A 25,435-nucleotide genomic window follows, 5' to 3' on the forward strand; every position below is an offset into this window, starting at 1 on the left:
CACCTCCATCCAATGTAACAAATATGTTTGGAAATTGGCTTAATGGAGTTGACAAAGACCATACAGCTAGAATTCACATTGGTGTTTCGGCTTTATGTTGGTCAATTTGGAATTGCAGAAATGATATTGTTTTTAACAAAAAGGACTCTACTAATTTTTTGCAGGTTATCCACACTATGGTCCACTGGATCCAACTTCGGCGTTTCTTGCTCCCGGAGGATCAGCGGGAATGCATAGTTTCTGGATGCAACCGCCTTCGCATGGTTGCCCAGGATATTTTCTACCAGGCTACTTGGCGGAATGTTAAGAGATTGCATGATGCTTAGATTGCTTAGTAGTCTTTTATTTTTTCGATGGTTGATTTTTGTATCGACCCTCGTTGATCCATGAGTTGTAAACTTTGAATATTGATTGGTTTAATAAAAGGCTGTGTGCATCAACCGATGCAGAGGCCGGGGTACACCCCATTTCGAAAAAAAATAAAGGTGTTTTTCCTAGGAATTCAACTCGTGCCAAGATGATGATCTGCCGGATGCCTGTCTCCACAACCTGGCTAGAGTGTCATGTTTCGGAAGGCTTCACCGCGAACTCCACTGGACGATTCACACCTGAAAATTGCTGGAACGGGTAGGATTCGGTCATGCGTACCATGTTTTTTACCGTTTGATTTCAGAGAGAGCGTCCAGTGGCTATTACCATCACGGACATAGCCGGACCCAGCGCCCCTCCAACCCAGACGCGTTCCTAGGCTGCGGTGCCGTTCGCCTCCTGCGTCAGTGCGTTTGGAGCGACAAAATTAGATCTGACTGGGGCACAATCCGTGGCCTCCTGAGCATGTCAGCTGGTGAGGACCTTGGCCGTGCTCGAAGTGAAAAACAATGCAGCGACAGCACGTCTGCCACGAGATTCGGCCACGACAACTCATTATTGCTCTCTGCTTTTTTTCGCGTGTCTGTGTTTTGGTTCATTTCTTCTGCTTTGATCTATTCAGATTAAAATACTTTCTATTTTGCCTTGTGCACGTTTATTTTCGATCCTCATGGAAAAATGTGTTAACCTTTGTGTTTTTTTTTTTCCAAATCTCATGAACCAGAAAATTCGAGATGCGTTCTACAAATCATTGGGTAATATTTGTCTGATGTGTAAAGTCGTGCTGAAATGGCGAGGCTCGCTAGCACCCCCTTGTGATATTTGTCCTCGTCTATACCCTCTTTGGCCTAGCACCGCAACGGCTCGTTGCTGCGATTTTTTCTCGCAGCAACCCAGGCCTCCACGAAGCCCTGGGAGTGGTAGAGTGCCAGAAACATCATGTTGTTGATGAGATCCCACCCAGGTCCTTGCCACGATTGCGGGTTGTTCCGAGAGATGGCACAATGACCGCACCCGACGCAAGTGCCATGGCTCCACGGTGCGGGATATAAGTTTCCATTTCGGGTCATTTTGCAGTATCTACTCAGGCCACGAAAAACGCAAACAAATCGAAAACGGTAGGAGTTTTCTGGTTTCGATATGTTTTCTTCGACCTGCTAGAGAAAAGAATCAGTGGCATGCGGGGCGCCCAGGTTTCGACAAATTCATGGGTCCGCCTTTGATCACGGAGCATGATTTCTCGTTCCATGGTGATATTAGCTGGCGGAGAATGTCATTAAAGCCGAGATCCAAGCACTAGCAATGGTGATTTGAGTATTTGTGAAGATGAGGATTTGGCTTGGTGATTCCTGACATGGAGCAGCGGTATTATAAAAGGCGGCGATACCACAAGAGAAGTTTAAAGTCTTACCTTTCAACGTGAAAATCCAAGGCCAGGCCTTAATTGGTTGTGCCTGACAATGGCCTTCTTAAAGACATTATTTTGTGAGGAGGACTTTTTTCAGGCTGAGATGTAAGATCTATGATCCAGTGATGACGCTCCTGTGCACGGTTTCTTAGAGGCATTTTTTTTTTTGGAGAAAATGAACTTCTGGTGTTATCTTGGTGGTCTAAGTACGACCGTTAAAAGAAATAGATCATTGTAGTGGGACCTTTCTTTTATTGTAATTTTTTTTCCTTTTTGGGCTATGTGCATTCGTAATGCCGCTAGGACCGTGCGTTATTGTGGAGGCTAGGTGTAATTGGTATCTTCACGATATTAATATATGTTCTTTGTCGAAAAATAGGGTATAGAGGAGTGGAAAATGGGTGTGTTTAACCAAGTGGGTGAGATCAACCGCCATTTACCCAACCCATCTATAATACTATGAAAGAGAATTTAAACCATTCAACTCAGGTGAAAGAAAAAGAAAGTGCTAAAAATCTCATATATATTGTGCGATAGAGATATGATATTACTCCTTAGGGCATCTCCAACGGGGCGACGCAAACGGACATTTTTCGTCCTTTTGCGTCTGCGCGGACAAAAAACGCGCTTAAGCGGCTAGACGCAAAACGTCCGCAGCGTCCGTCCTGACGCAAACGTGGACCAAATATGCGCTAGGAATGCGTCTGTGCGGACGCGTCCGCGCGTCCGTTTTCGTCCGTTTGGTCTGCATGCAGCCCTCTCTCTTCCTTTAATCACGCATGCGGTCATTCCTAGCCACACAAACATAATCTTTCCCGGCAGAGACGCATGCGGATATGCGGACGTTTTTTGTGGCCGTGCACGACACAAACGGACATAAATATGCGTCGCCCCGCTCGAGATGCCCTTATGCCATTTTTGTTGCACAAGGCAAAAAAAAAAAGTCAGACTGATCTCACAAACCAGAATCTTTGATGAATCATACACTACTTTATATAGATCAACTAAGGAATTGTAGGTACGGAATTTATTTGATATATCTTTAAACCGTCAAGCCAATTAACGGGGTCTATCGCAGCAGCAAGTGTAAATATTCCTGCAGTAGGAATGGAAAGGCTTCGTGGGGTGAAGTGCTTGGCATTCTTCGTGGCACCAGTCATGTCGAGAGCAGGGATACAACGGATGGCACTTGTTCTTTTCAAAACGGAACGGCTCGCTTCCTGCAAAAGCAACATATATGTAAACAAATGTCATAATGTGTTCATGATCTAATTTCAGACTTCTGCATGCATCCAAAAGGAAGAGCAAAACAAGTGTAGGTAAGTGTGACATTTTTGTAGATAGAGATGTATCAACAACTAAAATATATTTAAATATATTCATATCTGAATAAAACTGAGGTACTTATTTTAGAAAGAAAGTAGTACATACCAGGGGTAGTGTCAGTTGCATGACAGGATTCGAAGGTAGAAGACAACATGACAAGCACCAGGATAGCAACTGCCATGTAGCACACGGCCCTCCTCGTTGTGTTGCTGCTCATCTTGACCAGTGCTCGCTAACTTCTATTCGTGGTTCTACGTATCTTGTTGTATTTCTCTATGCGCACTGCAAACGAGCTCTTTCCTTTGTTGCTATTTATAGAGAGACACGGTGAAATCTGCATACGATTCGGTTTTTATTTATGCAGATTTACCGAATTAATGTTGGCATATCTTTAGTAGATATGCTATATTTATTGCGTCAATTCATGGTAGTGCTGCCCTTTTTATATTGGAGTAGGTAGTACTAATCTGAATTAGTCTGTGCTTGTTTTAAATTTAATTAATTTATTACACAAATATAGTAACATATGTGACATCAAATTACTCTATTATAGAACTTCATGTCAAGATGACTCTAGAGATATTAATTTAATGTCATAAATATTACTACTTAAAAAAAATGTTGGTCAAATTTAACAAAGTTACCGTGGCCTTACTGGTATGCAAGGTGATGGCTTTGGAAGATGTCGGAACTTCCTTGGTAAGCTGTAGCGCGCTGGAGAGATCCTCGGAGGAAACAACAATAGGGTTGCGCGATGCTATCTTCTTCTTTCTTCCGGAGGCTTGCCTGATGCCGTTGGAGCCGGTTCCGGAGGAGGAGTTGCAGATTTAGACGGTGGAGTGGCAGGCTTTGAAGGCAGGGTCACTAGAGATCTTGCCGGTCTTAGCAATGCCGGCGGAGGAGAAGGCGAAGCCGGCTTAGAAGATGTCGGTGGTGTTGTAGAAGTGCTGCTTCCGGGGGCCGACATAACTGTGATGGGTTCCAACGGCTCGGCTTGGTCGTTACTGGTGCCTATGTTGCTGGCGCCGGGGTCTTCAGCTTGTTCTGGAGCCGAAAGGAAGCCAGATCCACCACGGTGATCATCATAATCAAGGGTCGTGTTCCCCTCACTTGTTTTAGGCCCTGTAGGGCCAAAGTGGAGCCCGCCAGCATCAGATCCCGACGAAGGAGCCTGGTGTGCGGGACCCTTGACCTTAGCAGGGCTAGGTATCTTGAGTAGTGGTTCTGATGGTGCTGATGTTGTCTTGGGGGCTGATGGAGTTCTACCCAGAGCACTCCGGTTGATCTCAAGCGCAGGGCTAAGCAAGAGGGCAAATGTTATCAGTAAAAAGGGGTATTTACGAGATAAAAACAGAAGATCGTACTGGAAAAGGTGTGCCGAAATAAAATTTTACCCGGAGGATGTCGGGGGAGCCCTAGATCTCTTCTTTGCCCCAAGCGGGGCTAGACTCCCGACTTTCCGATGCTTCGAGGCCAGAGGAGCGCTGGGACCGGAATCCGGAGCTGCGGTTCTCTTGGAGGCACGCGTGGTCTTCGGCACCGCAGTCTTCGGCGCCGCCAGCGGCAAGGTATCCTCCATCACCTGGGCGTCTGGATCAGCTGAAGCTGGATCCATGGAATATGCGTAGGAGATGGGCACGGGGTCATATACCTCTAACATAATGCAGTCATCGTCATCACTGCCGACATCGTCATCACTGCCGACATCGTCTGCCCAAGTCCTTGATGGATGGAGGGCAGGAATCTTACCGGAACTGGCGTTAAGGTTGGGGTCCATCTTGTCCAAGGGGGTGTTCTGGATAGAATCCGGATCCTCCTCGTCCAACTCGGTACGGTATGCGGTAAAAGCGGCTGGAGCCTCGCGAGCCTGGCGGGTGAAGTTCTGAAAAAGTGAAATCAACCCAGTTAGAACTATACCGGAAGAATTGTGTCGAAAAGAGTATTCTGGAACCTTGCAAATCCTTATATCTGGTGGCGGGTTGGCCCGTGAGAATGGTTCCAAATCCCATTCCCAATCATCTATCATCTTGGTCACAACGATGTCCTTGACCTTGACGACGACTTCCGACTTGGTCAGCTCGAAAGTGGTGATCCGGGTAGGATCCAGTGGACCACTCATCTCGCAAATCTTGTGGCACCGGCGTGATGGCGTGTAACTCACACGTTCGTTGGGAACCCCAAGAGGAAGGTATGATGCGCACAGCAGCAAGTTTTCCCTCAGAAAGAAACCAAGGTTTATCGAACCAGGAGGAGCCAAGAAGCACGTTGAAGGTTGATGGCGGCGGGATGTAGTGCGGCGCAACACCAGGGATTCCGGCGCCAACGTGGAACCTGCACAACACAACCAAAGTACTTTGCCCCAACGAAACAGTGAGGTTGTCAATCTCACCGGCTTGCTGTAACAAAGGATTAACCGTATTGTGTGGAAGATGATTGTTTGCAGAAAACAGTAGAACAAGTATTGCAGTAGATTGTATTTCAGTATAGAGAATTGGACCGGGGTCCACAGTTCACTAGAGGTGTCTCTCCCATAAGATAAACAGCATGTTGGGTGAACAAATTACAGTTGGGCAATTGACAAATAAAGAGGGCATGACCATGCACATACATATTATGATGAGTATAGTGAGATTTAATTGGGCATTATGACAAAGTACATAGACCGCCATCCAACTGCATCTATGCCTAAAAAGTCCACCTTCAGGTTATCATCCGAACCCCCTCCAGTATTAAGTTGCAAAGCAACAGACAATTGCATTAAGTATGGTGCGTAATGTAATCAACAACTACATCCTTAGACATAGCATCAATGTTTTATCCCTAGTGGCAACAGCACAACACAACCTTAGAACTTTCTCACATCGTCCTGTGTCAATGCATGAACCCACTATCGAGCATAAATACTCCCTCTTGGAGTTACAAGCATCTACTTGGCCAGAGCATCTACTAGTAACGGAGAGCATGCAAGATCATAAACAACACATAGATATAACTTTGATAATCAACATAACAAGTATTCTCTATTCATCGGATCCCAACAAACGCAACATATAGAATTACAGATAGATGATCTTGATCATGTTAGGCAGCTCACAAGATCCGACAATGAAGCACAATGGGGAGAAGACAACCATCTAGCTACTGCTATGGACCCATAGTCCAGGGGTAGACTACTCACACATCACTCCGGAGGCGACCATGGCGGCGTAGAATCCTCCGGGAGATGATTCCCCTCTCCGGCAGGGTGCCGGAGGCGATCTCCTAGATCCCCCGAGATGGGATCGGTGGCGGCGGCGTCTCTGGAAGGTTTTCCGTATCGTGGCTCTCGGTACTGGGGGTTTCGCAACGGAGGCTTTAAGTAGGCGGAAGGGCAGGTCAGGAGGCGGCACGAGGGCCCCACACCACAGGGCCGCGCGGCCAAGGGGGGGCCGCGCCGCCCTAGGGTGTGGCCCCCTCGTGGCTCCACTTCGTCTCCTCTTCGGACTTCTGGAAGCTTCGTGGCAAAATAGGACCCTGGGCGTTGATTTCGTCCAATTCCGAGAATATTTCGTTACTAGGATTTCTGAAACCAAAAACAGCAAAAACAAAGAATCGGCACTTTGGCATCTTGTTAATAGTTTAGTTCCAGAAAATGCACGAATATGACATAAAGTGTGCATAAAACATGTAGATAACATCAATAATGTGGCATGGAACATAAGAAATTATCGATACGTCGGAGACGTATCAGCATCCCCAAGCTTAGTTCTGCTCGTCCTGAGCAGGTAAAACGATAACACGGATAATTTCTGGAGTGACATGCCATCATAACCTTGATCATACTATTTGTAAAGCATATGTAGTGAATGCAGCGATCAAAACAATATATATGACATGAGTAAACAAGTGAATCATAAAGCAAAGACTTTTCATGAATAGCACTTCAAGACATGCATCAATAAGTCTTGCATAAGAGTTAATTCATAAAGCAATAATTCATAGTAAAGGCATTGAAGCAACACAAAGGAAGATTAAGTTTCAGCGGTTGCTTTCAACTTGTAACATGTATATCTCATGGATATTGTCAACATAGAGTAATATAATAACTGCAATAAGCAAATATGTAGTAATCAATGCACAGTTCACACAAGTGTTTGCTTCTTGAGGTGGAGAGAAATAGGTGAACTGACTCAACATTGAAAGTAAAAGAATGGTCCTCCATAGAGGAAAAGCATCGATTGCTATATTTGTGCTAGAGCTTTGATTTTGAAAACATGAAACAATTTTGTCAACGGTAGTAATAAAGCATATGTATCATGTAAATTATATCTTACAAGTTGCAAGCCTCATGCATAGTGTACTAATAGTGCCCGCACCTTGTCCTAATTAGCTTGGACTACCGGATCATCACAATGCACATGTTTTAACCAAGTGTCACAAAGGGGTACCTCTATGCCGCCTGTACAAAGGTCTAAGGAGAAAGCTCGCATTGGATTTCTCGCTATTGATTATTCTCAACTTAGACATCCATACCGGGACAACATAGACAACAGATAATGGACTCCTCTTTTATGCATAAGCGTGTAACAACAATTAATAATTTTCTCATATGAGATTGAGGATATATGTCCAAAACTGAAACTTCCACCATGGATCATGGCTTTAGTTAGCGGCCCAATGTTCTTCTCTAACAATATGCATGCTTAACCATAAGGTGGTAGATCTTTCTTACTTCAGACAAGACGGACATGCATAGCAACTCACATGAAATTCAACAAAGAGTAGTTGATGGCGTCCCCAGTAAACATGGTTATCGCACAACAAGCAACTTAATAAGAGATAAAGTGCATAATTACATATTCAATACCACAATAGTTTTTAAGCTATTTGTCCCATGAGCTATATATTGCAAAGGTGAATGATGGAATTTTAAAGGTAGCACTCAAGCAATTTACTTTGGAATGGCGGGAAATACCATGTAGTAGGTAGGTATGGTGGACACAAATGGCATAGTGGTTGGCTCAAGTATTTTGGATGCATGAGAAGTATTCCCTCTCGATACAAGGTTTAGGCTAGCAAGGCTTATTTGAAACAAACACAAGGATGAACCGGTGCAGCAAAACTCACATAAAAGACATATTGAAAACATTATAAGACTCTACACCGTCTTCCTTGTTGTTCAAACTCAATACTAGAAATTATCTAGACCTTAGAGAAACCAAATATGCAAACCAAATTTTAGCATGCTCTATGTATTTCTTCATTAATGGGTGCAAAGCATATGATGCAAGAGCTTAAACATGAGCACAACAATTGCCAAGTATCACATTACCCAAGACATTAATAGCAATTACTACATGTATCATTTTCCAATTCCAACCATATAACAATTTAACGAAGAAGAAACTTCGCCATGAATACTATGAGTAGAAACTAAGGACATACTTGTCCATATGCTACAGCGGAGCGTGTCTCTCTCCCATAAAGTGAATGCTAGGATCCATTTTATTCAAACAAAACAAAAACAAACCGACGCTCCAAGCAAAGCACATAAGATGTGATGGAATAAAAATATAGTTTCAGGGGAGGAACCTGATAATGTTCGATGAAGAAGGGGATGCCTTGGGCATCCCCAAGCTTAGACGCTTGAGTCTTCTTAATATATGCAGGGGTGAACCGCCGGGGCATCCCCAAGCTTAGAGCTTTCACTCTCCTTGATCATGTTGCATCATACTCCTCTCTTGATCCTTGAAAACTTCCTCCACACCAAACTTAGAACAACTCATTAGAGGGTTAGCGACAATAAAAATTAACATGTTCAGAGGTGACACAATCATTCTTAACACTTCTGGACATTGCATAAAGCTACTGGACATTAATGGATCAAAGAAATTCATCCAACATAGCAAAAGAGGCAATGTGAAATAAAAGGCAGAATCTGTCAAAACAGAACAGTTCGTATTGACGAATTTTATCGAGGCACCAGACTTGCTCAAATGAAAATGCTCAAATTGAATGAAAGTTGCGTACATATCTGAGGATCACTCCCGTAAATCGGCATAATTTTCTGAGTTACCTACAGGGGAAACAGCCCAGATTCGTGACAGCAAAGAAATCTGTTTCTGCGCAGTAATCCAAATCTAGTATGAACTTTTCTATCAACGACTTTACTTGGCACAATAAAACACTAAACTAAGATAAGGAGAGGTTGCTACAGTAGTAAACAACTTCCAAGACACAAAATAAAAACAAAGTACTGTAGGTAAAAACATGGGTTGTCTTCCATAAGCGCTTTTCTTTAACGCCTTTCAGCTAGGCGCAGAAAGTGTGTATCAAGTATTATCAAGAGACGAAGTGTCAACATCATAATTTGTTCTCATAATAGAATCAAAAGGTAACTTCATTCTCTTTCTAGGGAAGTGTTCCATACCTTTCTTGAGAGGAAATTGATATTTTATATTACCTTCCTTCATATCAATGATAGCACCAACAGTTCGAAGAAAAGGTCTTCCCAATATAATGGGACAAGATGCATTGCATTCAATATCCAAGACAACAAAATCAACGGGGACAAGGTTATTGTTAATGGTAATGCGAACATTATCAACTTTCCCCAAAGGTTTCTTTGTAGAATGATCAGCAAGATTAACATCCAAATAACAATTTTTCAGCGGTGGCAAGTCAAGCATATTATAAATTTTCTTAGGCATAACGGAAATACTTGCACCAAGATCACATAAGGCATTACAATCAAAATCTTTAACCTTCATCTTAATGATGGGCTCCCAACCATCCTCTAGCTTTCTAGGAATAGAGGCTTCGCGCTCTAGTTTCTCTTCTCTAGCTTTTATGAGAGCATTTGTAATATGTTGCGTGAAAGTCAAATTTATAGCACTAGCATTAGGACTTTTAGCAAGTTTTTGCAAGAACTTTATAACTTCAGAGATGTGGCAATCATCAAAATTCAAACCATTATAATCTAAAGCAATGGGATCATCATCCCCGATGTTGGAAAAAATTTCAGCAGTTTTATCACAGGCAGTTTCAGCAGTTTTAGCAGTTTCAGGCAGTTTCTCGCGCTTTGCATTAGAAGTGGAAACATTGCTAACACCAATTCTTTTATTATTAATAGTAGGAGGTGCAGCAACATGTGTAGCATTAGCATTACAAGTGGTGGTAATAGTCCAAACTTTAGCTACATTCTTCTCTTTAGCTAGTTTTTCATTTTCTTCTCTATCCCACCTAGCACGCAATTCAGCCATTAATCTTATATTCTCATTAATTCTAACTTGGATGGAATTTGCTGTAGTAGTAATTTTATTATGATGATTTTCATTAGGCATAACTTTCGATTTCAAAAGATCAACATCAGCAGCAAGACTATCGACTTTAGAAGCAAGTATATCAATTTTCCCAAGCTTTTCTTCAACAGATTTGTTAAAAGCAGTTTGTGTACTAATAAATTCTTTAAGCATGGCTTCAAGTCCAGGGGTGTGTTCCTATTATTATTGTAAGAATTCCCATAATAATTACCATAGCCGTTGCCATTATTATAAGGATATGGCCTATAGTTGTTACTAGAATTGTTCCGGTAAGCATTGTTGTTGAAATTATTATTTTTAATGAAGTTTACATCAACATGTTCTTCTTGTGCAACCAATGAAGCTAACGGAACATTATTAGGATCAATATTAGTCCTATCATTCACAAGCATAGACATAATAGCATCAATCTTATCACTCAAGGAAGAGGTTTCTTCGACAGAATTTACCTTCTTACCTTGTGGAGCTCTTTCCGTGTGCCATTCAGAGTAGTTGATCATCATATTATCAAGAAGCTTTGTTGCTTCACCAAGAGTGATGGACATAAAGGTACCTCCAACAGCTGAATCCAATAAATTCCGCGAAGAAAAATTTAGTCCTGCATAGAAGGTTTGGATGATCATCCAAGTAGTCAGTCCATGGGTTGGGCAATTTTTAACCAGAGATTTCATTCTTTCCCAAGCTTGAGCAACATGTTCAGTATCTAATTGTTTAAAATTCATTATGCTACTCCTCAAAGATATAATTTTAGCAGGGGGATAATATCTACCAATAAAAGCATCCTTGCATTTAGTCCATGAATCAATACTATTCTTAGGCAGAGATAGCAACCAATCTTTAGCTCTTCCTCTTAATGAGAAAGGAAACAATTTTAATTTTATAATGTCACCATCTACATCTTTATATTTTTGCATTTCACATAGTTCAACAAAATTATTAAGATGGGCAGCAGCATCATCAGAACTAACACCAGAAAATTGCTCTCGCATAACAAGATTCAGTAAAGCAGGTTTAATTTCAAAGAATTTTGCTATAGTAGCAGGTGGAGCAATAGGTGTGCATAAGAAATCATTATTATTTGTGTTTGTGAAGTCACACAACTTAGTATTTTCAGGGTTGGCCATTTTAGCAACAGTAAATAAAACAAACTAGATAAAGTAAATGCGAGTAACTAATTTTTTGTGTTTTTGATATAGCAAACAAGATAACAAATAAAGTAAAACTAGCAACTAATTTTTTTGTATTTTGATTTAGTGCAGCAAACAAAGTAGTAAATAAAACTAAGCAAGACAAAAACAAAGTAAAGAGATTGAGAAGTGGAGACTCCCCTTGCAGCGTGTCTTGATCTCCCCGGCAACGGCGCCAGAAAAAGAGCTTGATGGCGTGTAACTCACACGTTCGTTGGGAACCCCAAGAGGAAGGTATGATGCGCACAGCAGCAAGTTTTCCCTCAGAAAGAAACCAAGGTTTATCGAACCAGGAGGAGCCAAGAAGCACGTTGAAGGTTGATGGCGGCGGGATGTAGTGCGGCGCAACACCAGGGATTCCGGCGCCAACGTGGAACCTGCACAACACAACCAAAGTACTTTGCCCCAACGAAACAGTGAGGTTGTCAATCTCACCGGCTTGCTGTAACAAAGGATTAACCGTATTGTGTGGAAGATGATTGTTTGCAGAAAACAGTAGAACAAGTATTGCAGTAGATTGTATTTCAGTATAGAGAATTAGACCGGGGTCCACAGTTCACTAGAGGTGTCTCTCCCATAAGATAAACAGCATGTTGGGTGAACAAATTACAGTTGGGCAATTGACAAATAAAGAGGGCATGACCATGCACATACATATTATGATGAGTATAGTGAGATTTAATTGGGCATTACGACAAAGTACATAGACCGCCATCCAACTGCATCTATGCCTAAAAAGTCCACCTTCAGGTTATCATCCGAACCCCCTCCAGTATTAAGTTGCAAAGCAACAGACAATTGCATTAAGTATGGTGCGTAATGTAATCAACAACTACATCCTTAGACATAGCATCAATGTATTATACCTAGTGGCACCAACACAACACAACCGAAGAACTTTCTGTAACTGTCCAATGTGTCAATGCAGGCATGAACCCACTATCGAGCATAAATACTCCCTCTTGGAGTTACAAGCATCTACTTGGCCAGAGCATCTACTAGTAACGGAGAGCATGCAAGATCATAAACAACACATAGATATAACTTTGATAATCAACATAACAAGTATTCTCTATTCATCGGATCCCAACAAACGCAACATATAGAATTACAGATAGATGATCTTGATCATGTTAGGCAGCTCACAAGATCCGACAATGAAGCACAATGGGGAGAAGACAACCATCTAGCTACTGCTATGGACCCATAGTCCAGGGGTAGACTACTCACACATCACTCCGGAGGCGACCATGGCGGCGTAGAATCCTCCGGGAGATGATTCCCCTCTCCGGCAGGGTGCCGGAGGCGATCTCCTGGATCCCCCGAGATGGGATCGGCGGCGGCGGCGTCTCTGGAAGGTTTTCCGTATCGTGGCTCTCGGTACTGGGGGTTTCGCAACGGAGGCTTTAAGTAGGCGGAAGGGCAGGTCAGGAGGCGGCACGAGGGCCCCACACCACAGGGCCGCGCGGCCAAGGGGGGGCCGCGCCGCCCTAGGGTGTGGCCCCCTCGTGGCTCCACTTCGTCTCCTCTTCGGACTTCTGGAAGCTTCGTGGCAAAATAGGACCCTGGGCGTTGATTTCGTCCAATTCCGAGAATATTTCGTTACTAGGATTTCTGAAACCAAAAACAGCAGAAAACAACAACTGGCACTTCGGCATCTTGTTAATAGGTTAGTTCCAGAAAATGCACAAATATGACATAAAGTGTGCATAAAACATGTAGATAACATCAATAATGTGGCATGGAACATAAGAAATTATCGATACGTCGGAGACGTATCACGGCGCTACAGCGACAGAACCCCGCGGGTGATGACTGTGTGTACTATATCGTCAGTAGAGGGCTCATCATACTCACGGAGTCCCACAATATATTTGCAGATCCCGTTAGTCTCGTTATGACTATCCTTCAAATTAAAAGACCAGTTGCGCTTGGAGGGTTCGTCGGGAACATAAACCGGCATGTTGATGAGGTCTACCGGGCCGATATTCTTGATGTATAAGAAGGTCCACTACCATTTCTGGCATGACTCTAATCCAGCCATCTTGACATGAGGGCTCTTCTGGCGAGGGACAATGATACAAGCCCCGCACTCTACCACCGGCTTCGATACCGGTATAGATGTATCTTGGGTAGAGTTAATCCGGATAGAGTAAAGCCGGGCCTAGAGGTTCAAGGAGGGAAAGAGGCCGACGTACCCTTCGCAAAATGCGACAAAGGAAGAAAGGATGAAAACGGTGTTTGCCGGGAGGTGGTGCGGCTGGAGCGCATACCGGTCGAGGAAGGACCGGAAGAATGCGCTGGCCGGTAAACCTAAGCCGCGCACGAAATGCGCGGTGAATACAACGACTTCGACATGCTCGGGTTTTGGTTCAATCTCGCCCTTCTCCTGCCGGGATACGTCGCGACCGGTATAACCAGTCGATCTCGGTTGAGGTGACATTTGATCCCTCCCACCGGCCGCGGGGGTAGGGATCTACTCCTCCCTCTGATCCTTCTTCCTCCATGACCACTAACTCCTGATCTTCCAAATCCATGGAGTTAAATGGTAGATTTGAGGTGGAGTGAACTAGAAACGTTGAAAACTATGAGGAAATGAAGATCTAGAAAAGGAAAAGAAAGAAAATGTAAGAGACTACTGACGAATCTAACTAGAAAAGCTCAGGAGCATGCAAAACGTGAAGAACAAAGAACGCAACTAATCAAGGAGGGAAATGCAGTTTGGATTTGCTAACCTAATTCGGGCGACACCGGTGGTGGTTTCGTACAATGCGGTAGGGAAGCCTCCGATGGTGGCGGTGCCGAAGTTGAGGAATATTTGGAGAAAGAAAGTGTGCGGCGATGGTCGAAGCTCTCGAGAGTTTCGGTGGCGAGCGGAGCGGCGAAGGAAGATGAGGTGGGGTGATACGCCTCAAACGTATCTATAATTTTTTATGCTCCATGCTTGTTTTACACCAATTTCTATATGTTTTGTTTACACTTCGTTTCGCCTTTATACATTTTCTGGAACTAACCTATTAACAAGATGCAATAGTGCCAGTTTCCAGTTTTCTGCTGTTTTTGTATTTCAGCAAAGTTGTACATGAAATATTCTCGGAATTGGACGAAACAAACGCCGAAGTTCCTATTTTACCGAAACGAAGACGAAGTCCAGAGGAGAGATGAAGGGGCGCCAGGAGGCAACCACACCAGGCCTAGGCTCGACCCCCTACCGCTCCTAGGGGTAGTGTGGGCCCCCGGGCACCCACCGACCTCGCCCTTCCGCCTATTCATTCACCTTCTCGGTAAAGCCTAAATACCTGAGCCTCCATCCACGAAAAGTTCTGTCGCGGACGCCATCGCCAACCCTAGCTCGCGAGGGTTCTGAAGCTCTTCCGGCACCCTACCGGAGAGGGAGATCATCACCGAATGACGAGGGATCACCTCGCCAATGCCTACATATTGTAGACTTGGTTTTCGGGAGAGCGACGATGGAGATTCCGGGAGCGAGATTAGGCACACGACGTACCCAGCTTCGGGTCCCCTTGGTGGAGGATCCCTACGTGCTGCTAGCAATCTACTATATGATCATATGTATGTTTACAGGGTGCCGCCGTAGGCGGAGCTATGCTATCTATCTGTTGTCCTCCCTGTTCCCCCCTATTTGGGGTGCCCTGGCTAGCTTTATATATGCAACCAGCCTAGGGTTTTACAAGAGTCCTAGTCGACTACTTCTTCGGGTTGCCTTGTTGGGCCTTCTCCATATTGGGCCGAGCCAAACCAGGTATACTAATAATGGGTACCCGAAGGGTATACCCATGTCAGTAGCCCCCGAGTGTCTAGGGAAGTCGAAGACTTGCGTAGAGACTCCAAGCTTAATCATCTCCAAAGGCGAGGTCCCTGTCGTAGATCATGTGTAGCGTAGATGATGTCGACGATTCTTGAAATTATTTTTCTATCGGGTGCGCGGCAGCGCTCCCGATGGGAGTAGCCCCCGAGTCTATGGGTAAGTTTTTGCACTTAGGCATAGACTCAAGTTGTACTACTCGATGAAGAACTTAACTATATTTCTGGAGGACTTGATGAAATCCATGTGCTCCCGATGGGAGTAGGCTCCGCTCGAGTCGTAGAATCGAGTTGAGTCTACAAACCTTTCTTGTCATAGATGTTGTCGAAGTTATTTTTCTATCGGGTGCGCGGCCAGCGCTCCCGATGGGAGTAGCCCCCGAGGCTACAGCCAAGTGTTTGCACTTGGGTGTAGGCTCAACTTGCTTTTAATCGACACCACACTTTTTCCTCTTTCTTGTATCTTATCGGGAGGGTGAACAATATTCTCGATAAGAGTAGCCCCCGAGCCTATGGGCAGGTGCTTGCACCTGGACATAGACTCAAGTTGTACTATTCGATAAAGAACTTGACTATATTTCTGGGCGCAGCCCCTCGTTTTATTGACTCCAGGCCGTTGCTATCTATGTTGTTCAGGGATAATGGTAAATGGGGCTGGTTCATCTGACGGATCAGGTACCAGTTAACTGCTCTTGTGGCAATCCCGCAAGAACCTACTTCAAGATCACGTCCCTAGACATGATCTCGGGACCTGGCGTAATTCGTCACGTGCCGCTTAAGGACTTACCATGATCCGAATTCCAGTAATGTTATCGGGTCCACAGCGCGTCCGCCGGGATATTTCTTCACATCTGTTGATGTGGAAAAAAGTAGCAGAGCGCAGTCTTTGGCGATGCCACGCCACACAGGATGGATCCCGGGGTCTTACCTTCGCAGAGTTTTGCGGCATTCAGAGATTATTCGCGACTTTGGCGCTCTGAGAATATTTTGTCAAGTGCCTTGTTCGGCTGATGCAATGACCCATTTTGCGGGTTTTTCTATTTTTCTCTCGGGCTTGATGAGACAGCCGAATATATTGGTTATTCTATATTGTCGGGTACATCACCGATGCTCTTGCTCGGAACAATATGACGAGTCAATGAACCCGAAGATTTGTCCACCTCTTTTTTTTTTTGGTTCCTCCTTGATGAAAATTTCGTCGAGTTCCTCCTTCAGGAAAATTTCTTTGGGTCTTCTTTGAGGACAATTCTTCGGGTCCTCCCTGAGGACAATTCTTCGGGTCCTCTTTGAAGATAATTCTTCGAGACCTCCTTGAGGATAATTCTTCGGGACCTCCTGATGACCCACAAGTATAGGGGATCGCAACAGTCTTCGAGGGAAGTAAAACCCAATTTATTGATTCGACACAAGGGGAGACAAAGAACACTTGGAAGCCTTAACAACGGAGTTGTCAATTCAGTTGCACCTGGAAACAGACTTGCTCGCAAGGGTTTATCGAGTAATGTGTTTATAGCAAGAGTGATAGTGAAATAACAGCAGCAGAGTAACAGAGACAGCAGTAGTGATTTTAGTAAACAGCAGGATTAAAATACTGTAGGCACGGGGACGGATGACGGGCGTTGCATGGATGAGAGAAACTCATGTAACAATCATAGCAGGGCATTTGCAGATAATAATAAAACGGTGTCCAAGTACAAAGCAATCAATAGGCATGTGTTCCATATATAGTCGTGCGCGCTCGCAATGAGAAACTTGCACAACATCTTTTGTCCTACCAGCCGGTGGCAGCCGGGCCTCAAGGGAAACTACTGGATATTAAGGTACTCCTTTTAATAGAGTACCGGAGCAAAGCATTAACACTCCGTGAACACATGTGATCCTCACATCGCTACCATTCCCTCCGGTTGTCCCAATTCTTGTCACTTCGGGGCCATTGGTTCCGGACAGCGACATGTGTATACAACTTATAGGTAAGACCATAAACAATGAATATCATGATGAAACAATAACATGTTCAGATCTGAGATCATGGCACTCGGGCCCTAGTGACAAGCATTAAGCATAACAAGTTGCAACAATATCATCAAAGTACCAACTACGGACACTAGGCACTATGCCCTAACAATCTTATGCTATTACATGACCAATCTCATCCAATCCCTACCATCCCCTTCGGCCTACAGCGGGGGAATTACTCACACATGGATGGGGGAAACATGGCTGGTTGATGTAGAGGCGTTGGCGGTGATGGCGGCGATGATCTCCTCCAATTCCCCGTCCGGCGGAGTGCCGTAACGGAGACTTCGGCTCCCGCGACGGAGTTTCGCGATGTGGCGGCGTTACGGAGGGTTTCGGCGACTTCGACTTCTCTCCGTGCGTTTTTAGGTCGAGGCCGATAAATAGTCCGAAGGAGGGCGTCGGAGGCCGGCCGAGGGGGCCACACCACAGGGCCGCGCGGGCCCCCCTGGGCCGCGCCGCCCTATGGTGTGGGGCCCTCGGGCCTCCACTTCAATTGCCCTTCTGGCTCCGTTAGTTTCCTGGGAAAATAGGGCCTTCTGCATAAATTCCGAGGTTTTTCCCAAAAGTTGGATTTCTGCACAAAAACGAGACACCAGAGCAGTTCTGCTGAAAACAGCGTTAGTCCGTGTTAGTTGCATCCAAAACACACAAATTAGAGGCAAAACAATAGCAAAAGTGTTCGGGAAAGTAGATACGTTTTGGACGTATCACCTCCTTGAAGATAATTCTTCGGGACCTCCTTGAAGATAATTCTTCAGGACCTCCTTGAGGATAATTCTTCGGGACTGATGCATGTGGTTGGCACGTCCGTTGGGAACCACAAGAGGAAGGTGTGATGCGCACAGCGGCAAGTTTCCCTCAGTAAGAAACCAAGGTTTAATCGGACCAGTAGGAGTCAAGAAGCACGTTGAAGGTTGATGGCGGCGAGATGTAGTGCGGCGCAACACCAGGGATTCCGGCGCCAACGTGGAACCTGCACAACACAACCAAAGTACTTTGCCCCAACGAAACAGTGAGGTTGTCAATATCACCGGCTTGCTGTAACAAAGAGTTAACCGTATTGTGTGGAAGATGATTGTTTGCAGAAAACAGTAGAACAAGTATTGCAGTAGATTGTATTTCAGTAAAGAGAATTGGACCGGGGTCCACAGTTCACTAGAGGTGTCTCTCCCATAAGACGAACAGCATGTTGGGTGAACAAATTACAGTTGGGCAATTGACAAATAAAGAGGGCATGACCATGCACATACATATCATGATGAGTATAGTGAGATTTAATTGGGCATTACGACAAAGTACATAGACCGTCATCCAACTGCATCTATGCCTAAAAAGTCCACCTTCAGGTTATCATCCGAACCCCCTCCAGTATTAAGTTGCTAACAACAGACAATTGCATTAAGTATTGCGCGTAATGTAACTAGTGACTACATCCTTGAACATAGCACTAATGTTTTATCCCTAGTGGCAACAGCACATCCATAACCTTAGAGGTTCTTGTCACCCCTCCAGATTCACGGAGACATGAACCCACTATCGAGCATAAATACTCCCTCTTGGAGTTACTAGCATCAACTTGGCCAGAGCATCTACTAATAACGGAGAGCATGCAAGATCATAAACAACACATAGATATAACTTTGATAATCAACATAACAAGTATTCTCTATTCATCGGATCCCAACAAACGCAACATATAGAATTACAGATAGATGATCTTGATCATGTTAGGCAGCTCACAAGATCCGACAATGATAGCACAATGGGGAGAAGACAACCATCTAGCTACTGCTATGGACCCATAGTCCAGGGGTAGACTACTCACACATCACACCGGAGGCGACCATGGCGGCGTAGAGTCCTCCGGGAGATGATTCCCCTCTCCGGCAGGGTGCCGGAGGCGATCTCCTGGATCCCCCGAGATGGGATCGGCGGCGGCGGCGTCTCTGGAAGGTTTTCCGTATCGTGGCTCTCGGTACTGGGGGTTTCGTCACGGAGACTTTTATAGGCGGAAGGGCAGGTCAAGAGGCGGCACGGGGGCCCCACACCACAGGGCCGCGCGGCCAAGGGGGGGGCCGCGCCGCCCTATGGTGTGGCCCCTCCGTGGCCCCTCTTCGTCTCTCCTTCGGACTTCTGGAAGCTTCGTGAGAAAATAGGCCCCTGGGCTTTGATTTCGTCCAATTCCGAGAATATTTCCTTACTAGGATTTCTGAAACCAAAAACAGCAGAAAACAGAATCGGCACTTCGGCATCTTGTTAATAGGTTAGTTCCAGAAAATGCACGAATATGACATAAAGTGTGCATAAAACATGTAGATAACATCAATAATGTGGCATGGAACATAAGAAATTATCGATACGTCGGAGACGTATCAGCATCCCCAAGCTTAGTTCTGCTCGTCCCGAGCAGGTAGAACGATAACACAGATAATTTCTGGAGTGACATGCCATCATAATCTTGATCATACTATTTGTAAAGCATATGTAGTGAATGCAGCGATCGAAACAATGTATATGACATGAGTAAACAAGTGAATCATATAGCAAAGACTTTTCATGAATAGCACTTCAAGACAAGCATCAATAAGTCTTGCATAAGAGTTGACTCATAAAGCAATAATTCAAAGTAAAGGCATTGAAGCAACACAAAAGAAGATTAAGTTTCAGCGGTTGCTTTCAACTTGTAACATGTATATCTCATGGATATTGTCAACATAGAGTAATATAATAAGTGCAATAAGCAAGTATGTAGGAATCAATGCACAGTTCACACAAGTGTTTGCTTCTTGAGGTGGAGAGAGATAGGTGAACTGACTCAACATTGAAAGTAAAAGAATAGTCCTCCATAGAGGAAAAGCATCGATTGCTATATTTGTGCTAGAGCTTTGATTTTGAAAACATGAAACAATTTTGTCAACGGTAGTAATAAAGCATATGCATCATGTAAATTATATCTTATAAGTTGCAAGCCTCATGCATAGTGTACTAATAGTGCCCGCACCTTGTCCTAATTAGCTTGGACTACCGGATCATCACAATGCATTGTTTTTACCAAGTGTCACAAAGGGGTACCTCTATGCCGTCTGTACAAAGGTCTAAGGAGAAAGCTCGCATTGGATTTCTCGCTATTGATTATTCTTCAACTTAGACATCCATACCGGGACAACATAGACAATAGATAATGGACTCCTCTTTTATGCATAAGCATATACCAACAATTAATAATTTTCTCATTTGAGATTTGAGGATTGTTGTCCAAAACTGAAACTTCCACCATGGAGCATGGCTTTAGTTAGCGGCCCGATGTTCTTCTCTAACATATGCATGCTTAACCATATGGTGGTAGATCTCTCTTACTTCAGACAAGACGGACATGCATAGCAACTCACATGAAATTCAACAATGAAAAGTTGATGGCGTCCCCAGTGAACATGGTTATCGCACAACAAGCAACTTAATAAGAGATAAAGTGCATAATTACATATTCAATACCACAATAGTTTTTAAGCTATTTGTCCCATGAGCTATATATTGCAAAGGTGAATGATGGAATTTTAAAGGTAGCACTCAAGCAATTTACTTTGGAATGGCGGAAAATACCATGTAGTAGGTAGGTATGGTGGACACAAATGGCATAGTGGTTGGCTCAAGTATTTGGATGCATGAGAAGTATTCCCTCTCGATACAAGGTTTAGGCTAGCAAGGCTTATTTGAAACAAACACAAGGATGAACCGGTGCAGCAAAACTCACATAAAAGACATATTGAAAACATTATAAGACTCTACACCGTCTTCCTTGTTGTTCAAACTCAAAACTAGAAATTATCTAGACCTTAGAGAAACCAAATATGCAAACCAAATTTTAGCATGCTCTATGTATTTCTTCATTAATGGGTGCAAAGCATATGATGCAAGAGCTTAATCATGAGCACAACAATTGCCAAGTATCACATTACCCAAGACATTTATAGCAATTACTACATGTATCATTTTCCAATTCCAACCATATAACAATTTAACGAAGGAGAAACTTCGCCATGAATACTATGAGTAGAAACCAAGGACATACTTATCCATATGCTACAGCGGAGCGTGTCTCTCTCCCATAAAGTGAATGCTAGGATCCATTTTATTCAAACAAAACAAAAAACAAAAACAAACCGACGCTCCAAGAAAAAGCACATAAGATGTGATGGAATAAAAATATAGTTTCAGGGGAGGAACCTGATAATGTTGTCGATGAAGAAGGGGATGCCTTGGGCATCCCCAAGCTTAGACGCTTGAGTCTTCTTGGAATATGCAGGGGTGAACCACCGGGTGCATCCCCAAGCTTAGAGCTTTCACTCTCCTTGATCATGTTGCATCATACTCCTCTCTTGATCCTTGAAAACTTCCTCCACACCAAACTCGAAACAACTCATTAGAGGGTTAGTGCACAATATAAATTGACATATTCAGAGGTGACACAATCATTCTTAACACTTCTGGACATTGCATAATGCTACTGGACATTAATGGATCAAAGAAATTCATCCAACATAGCGAAAGAGGCAATGCGAAATAAAAGGCAGAATCTGTCAAAACAGAACAGTTCGTATTGACGAATTTTAAAATGGCACCAGACTTGCTCAAATGAAAATGCTCAAATTGAATGAAAGTTGCGTACATATCTGAGGATCATGCACGTAAATTGGCTTAATTTTCTGAGCTACCTACAGGGAGGTGGACTCAGATTCGTGACAGCAAAGAAATCTGGAACTGTGCAGTAATCCAAATCTAGTACTTACTTTTCTATCAACGGCTTAACTTGGCACAACAAAACACAAAACTAAGATAAGGAGAGGTTGCTACAGTAGTAAACAACTTCCAAGACACAAAATAAAAACAAAGTACTGTAGGTAAAAACATGGGTTGTCTCCCATAAGCGCTTTTCTTTAACGCCTTTCAGCTAGGCGCAGAAAGTGTGTATCAAGTATTATCAAGAGATGGTGCATTGTTATCATGAGCTCCCCCATCCATAGTGGTACTAAGGGCTTTGTCAATTTTAGGCCTATAATAATACTTCTTTGGTCTAGTCACTTTAGAGACATACATAAACTTTTGCTCCTTACCCACATAAGCTTTCTCCTTATATTTAAGAGAAGAAAATGTTGAACCCAAGGTTCCCATAGCTTTTTCAAGTTCGTCAATCCTATTGATTTGATCATCATGGACAGCATTAGTTCCTAGGACACTAATTCTTTCATCAATTCCTCCTAAGGATTTATCTAGTTCATCAGTTTTATCAAGTAATATTTTCAATTTAGCTTCAATACTTGGAAAATTTTTCTCTATGGTTTCCAATTTTTTCATAACATCTTCAAGAGAGATTTCAGTTTTAACTTTATCAACAGGGGGTATTCCAAATAAGCTCTCAATAATGCAACTAGCTTCTAATGCAGGAGTACTTAGGAAGTCACCTTTTGCGAGACTATCAAGAACATATCTATTCCAGCTAGAGATACCAACATAAAAATTCCTGAGTAAAATAATGGTGGAGTGCTTCTTAGTGCATCTATTATGAGCATCGCTAATTCTATACCAAGCATCTCTCAAACATTCTCCCCCTCGTTGCTTAAACGTGCGAACTTCAACTTCAGGATTACTCATTTTAGTAGTAGTAAATAAAGCAAACTAGATAAAGTAAATGCAAGTAAACTAATTTTTTTTTGTGTTTTAGATATAACAAACAAGATAGCAAATAAAGTAAAACTAGCAACTAATTTTTTTGTATTTTGATTTAGTGCAGCAAACAAAGTAGTAAATAAAACTAAGCAAGACAAAAACAAAGTAAAGAGATTGAGAAGTGGAGACTCCCCTTGCAGCGTGTCTTGATCTCCCCGGCAACGGCGCCAGAAATTTGCTTGATGCGTGTGGTTGGCACGTCCGTTGGGAACCCCAAGAGGAAGGTGTGATACGCACAGCGGCAAGTTTCCCTCAGTAAGAAACCAAGGTTTAATCGGACCAGTAGGAGTCAAGAAGCACGTTGAAGGTTGATGGCGGCGAGATGTAGTGCGGCGCAACACCAGGGATTCCGGCGCCAACGTGGAACCTGCACAACACAACCAAAGTACTTTGCCCCAACGAAACAGTGAGGTTGTCAATCTCACCGGCTTGCTGTAACAAAGAGTTAACCGTATTGTGTGGAAGATGATTGTTTGCAGAAAACAGTAGAACAAGTATTGCAGTAGATTGTATTTCAGTAAAGAGAATTGGACCGGGGTCCACAGTTCACTAGAGGTGTCTCTCCCATAAGACGAACAGCATGTTGGGTGAACAAATTACAGTTGGGCAATTGACAAATAAAGAGGGCATGACCATGCACATACATATCATGATGAGTATAGTGAGATTTAATTGGGCATTACGACAAAGTACATAGACCGTCATCCAACTGCATCTATGCCTAAAAAGTCCACCTTCAGGTTATCATCCGAACCCCCTCCAGTATTAAGTTGCTAACAACAGACAATTGCATTAAGTATTGCGCGTAATGTAACTAGTGACTACATCCTTGAACATAGCACTAATGTTTTATCCCTAGTGGCAACAGCACATCCATAACCTTAGAGGTTCTTGTCACCCCTCCATTCACGGAGACATGTACACACTATCGAGCATAAATACTCCCTCTTGGAGTTACTAGCATCAACTTGGCCAGAGCATCTACTAATAACGGAGAGCATGCAAGATCATAAACAACACATAGATATAACTTTGATAATCAACATAACAAGTATTCTCTATTCATCGGATCCCAACAAACGCAACATATAGAATTACAGATAGATGATCTTGATCATGTTAGGCAGCTCACAAGATCCGACAATGATAGCACAATGGGGAGAAGACAACCATCTAGCTACTGCTATGGACCCATAGTCCAGGGGTAGACTACTCACACATCACACCGGAGGCGACCATGGCGGCGTAGAGTCCTCCGGGAGATGATTCCCCTCTCCGGTAGGGTGCCGAAGGCGATCTCTGGATCCCCGAGATGGGATCGGCGGCGGCGGCGTCTCCGGAAGGTTTTCCGTATCGTGGCTCTCGGTACCGGGGGTTTCGTCACGGAGACTTTTATAGGCGGAAGGGCAGGTCAAGAGGCGGCACGGGGCCCCACACCACAGGCCGCGCGGCCAAGGGGGCCGCGCCGCCTATGGTGTGGCCCCTCCGTGGCCCCTCTTCGTCTCTCCTTCGGACTTACGGAAGCTTCGTGAGAAAATAGGCCCTGGGCTTTGATTTCGTCCAATTCCGAGAATATTTCCTTACTAGGATTTCTGAAACCAAAAACAGCAGAAAACAGAATCGGCACTTCGGCATCTTGTTAATAGGTTAGTTCCAGAAAATGCACGAATATGACATAAAGTGTGCATAAAACATGTAGATAACATCAATAATGTGGCATGGAACATAAGAAATTATCGATACGTCGGAGACGTATCAGGGACCTCCTTGAATATAATTCTTCGGGACCTCCTTGAGGACAATTCTTCGGGTCGTCCCTGAGGATAATTCTTCGGGTCCTCCCCGAGGACAATTCTTCGGGTTCCTCCTTCAGGAAAAATTTCATCGAGTCATGTCCTCTCTTGAAGACATTTTCACCGAGTTCTCCTTGAATAAGATTTCGTCGGGTTCTCTTTTGAAGACAATTTCGTCGGCTTCTCTCAAGATTTCATCGGGTTCCTCCCTGAAGAAGATTTCGTCGGGTTCTCTTTTGAAGACAATTTTGTCGGGTTCCTCCCAGAAGAATATTTCGTCGGGTTCTCTTTTGAAGACAATTTCGTCGGGTTCCTCCCAGAAGAAGATTTCGTCGGGTTCTCTCTTGAGGAAAATTTCGTAGGTGCAGTTCTTCTTTTGTCAACCTGAGATATACAGCGAAGCAGTATGGCGCAGCCCCCGAGTGTCGGGTGCAGCGAAAGTAAATGATAATCAACTTTGTGTAAAATAAAGAAACACTTAGC

Source organism: Lolium perenne, chromosome 7 (assembly GCF_019359855.2).
Source record: "Lolium perenne isolate Kyuss_39 chromosome 7, Kyuss_2.0, whole genome shotgun sequence".
Lineage (NCBI taxonomy): Eukaryota > Viridiplantae > Streptophyta > Magnoliopsida > Poales > Poaceae > Lolium > Lolium perenne.